Below are 2,499 nucleotides of genomic sequence, written 5' to 3' on the forward strand. Positions count from 1 at the left end.
GGAAATATTATTTTCTCTCGGCTTTAAATGTTCTTTTTACTTTTTTCACATTCTTACAGGTTAAGAAATTGAAGTAAAGTAGGGGGGAAATCTCTCACTTGTTTAATTTTTTCCATTAAAAAAGTGGGGAGAAGAGTAAAATAAAAGCAAAACTCCATCTTTTTTGCTTTTCCAATGCAGTTAAAAGCATTAAAATGTTTTCCAAAGTGTTCTCTTCCCCCATTTTCTCTCCAAGGTGGAACAAGCAGGACAGACTATCTTAAGTCTTGTGAAAACTGCAAATGAATTGATAGCTTTTTGCAGGGCCTGCTTGACCTCTCTGTTTCTCAGGCTGTAGATGAGTGGATTGACCAGGGGGGTCAGAATAGTGTAGAAGACTGAGAACATTTTGTTCATGGCTTTCAGTGTGTTAGTTTTGGGGAGCAGATATACAATAATTATGGTCCCATAGAAAATTGTCACCACGATGAGGTGGGAGGAGCAGGTGAAAAAGGCCTTTTGCCTGCCGGTGGTGGATGGGATTCTCAGGATACTGAAGATGATATAAACATAGGACGTCAGGGTAAGAAATGGGGGCAGGCTGAATATTGAAGACAGAATGAGGATTGCGAGTTCAACCAGATGGATGTCACTGCAGGACAGTTTTATTATTTGGTTGAAATCACAAAAGAAATGATCAATTTCATTGGGGCCACAGAAAATGAATTGGGACATCATGGAGGTGATTATGGTCCTAGCCAGAAACCCACTTACCCAAGAAGCAGTTGCTAGCATGGCATAGACCTTGCCATTCATAAGGGCTGCATAATGCAGGGGTTTGCAGATTGCTAAATACCAATCGTAAGACATCACAGATAAGAGATAACACACAGCAACTACCAGGAAATCAAAGAAATAATATTGCAAGAAGTAGATCCTGACTGAGATGGTTCTGTCCCCTGTCAGGAGACTGGCCAGCATCATAGAATTCAGGGTTGGAAGGTCCAACCCCTTCTCAAAGCAGGACCAATCCCCAAATCCTTTATTTTCTTTTTTTTGCCCCAGATCTCTAAATGGCCCCCTCAATGCTCAAACCACTAAGCTACCCCTCCCCCTAACTTAGAGATCCCTGAGCTACCCCTGCTGGAGGTGCAGCAGATCTCAAAGCAGGACAAATTCCCCAGGAAGAAGTACATGGGGGTGTGAAGGTGCTGATCTGCCAGAACGACCACAACAATGAGGATGTTCCTGGCTATGGTCACAATGTAGATCACTAGAAAGAGCAGGAAGAGAAGAGTTTGTAATTCAGAGATATTTTTTAATCCCAGGAGGATGAACTCTGTGACGGATGTTTGATTTCTGTTCTCTATTCACCATGGTTTTATCTAGGGAAAAGGAAATACATGACCAAAAGATAAACATTATAATTTAGTTTCCATTTTTTTTCTCTTAGCTTTCCCTCCCATTTTTAACCTTTCTTGTCAATTTAGATTTGAACCTGCTCAGGTTACTTACTATGTGTTTGTGCAGTGTAGAACACAATGGCAATGTAGCTTTAACCACAACAAAAGCAACAACATCAGCAAAATAATAACAACAAAAACATCAAATTAAAGCATAATTTACAATGCTGGATTTTCCCAGGCTTCTTTCAATTCTCATGACTTTTGAAAATCTCAGTCTTATTTTTCCCAATTTAATCCATATCACATCGGTGATTCTTTGCATCTATTTCAATGTGATACTGTTTATCTGTGAAACTCGTTGATGTGGACAGGAATTTAGGTGGCTTGAAAAAAAGTGTTAGAGAATTATTGTGACTAATAAGGATATAGCCCATTATTCTAATAGATAGAACAGAAATTGATAAAAGAATTACATTCTTATTGTTCAGGTTGCAGGCAAACATTAGCAAATGGCGGTTATGTAGAAACTTCCATCGCTAGTTAATTAATCCATAATTGTCCATTACACAGATTCTATACTTTCTCATGGCCACCATACCACCCAGAACAATATAAATCATAGACTGAGGATCTCAAGGTATTACCAGTTAAATGGCAATATTTATAATTAGTTTGAGAATTGTTTCCAAGCTCAAGTTAGCTAAAACCTGTTTACCATTAAGAGTTGTCTAGTGTGAGAAGAGAGGGTGAAGTTAACATTGTGTTTGCTAACACACAAAGGCCAACATTGTCATTCACATTCCACCTAGACCCTAGTTAGATGTAAAAAAAAATAATTATTTGGATTTTTTCAGAGAACTATCCATAATGACACCAAGATCACTTTCATGAGGGGTAACAGCTAATTTAGACCCCATCATTTTATATGTATAGTTGGGATTATGTTTTCCAATGTGCATTACTTTGCATTTATCAACATTGAATTTCACATGCCATTTTGTTGCCCAGTCACTCAGTTTTGAGAGCTCTTTTTGTAGCTCTTCGCAGTCTGCTTGGGAAGTAACTATCTTGGGTAATTTTTTATAATATGCAAATTTTGCAACCTCACTGTTTA

The sequence above is a fragment of the Mauremys mutica genome, chromosome 13 (genome assembly GCF_020497125.1).
Source record: "Mauremys mutica isolate MM-2020 ecotype Southern chromosome 13, ASM2049712v1, whole genome shotgun sequence".
NCBI classification, from domain to species: domain Eukaryota; kingdom Metazoa; phylum Chordata; order Testudines; family Geoemydidae; genus Mauremys; species Mauremys mutica.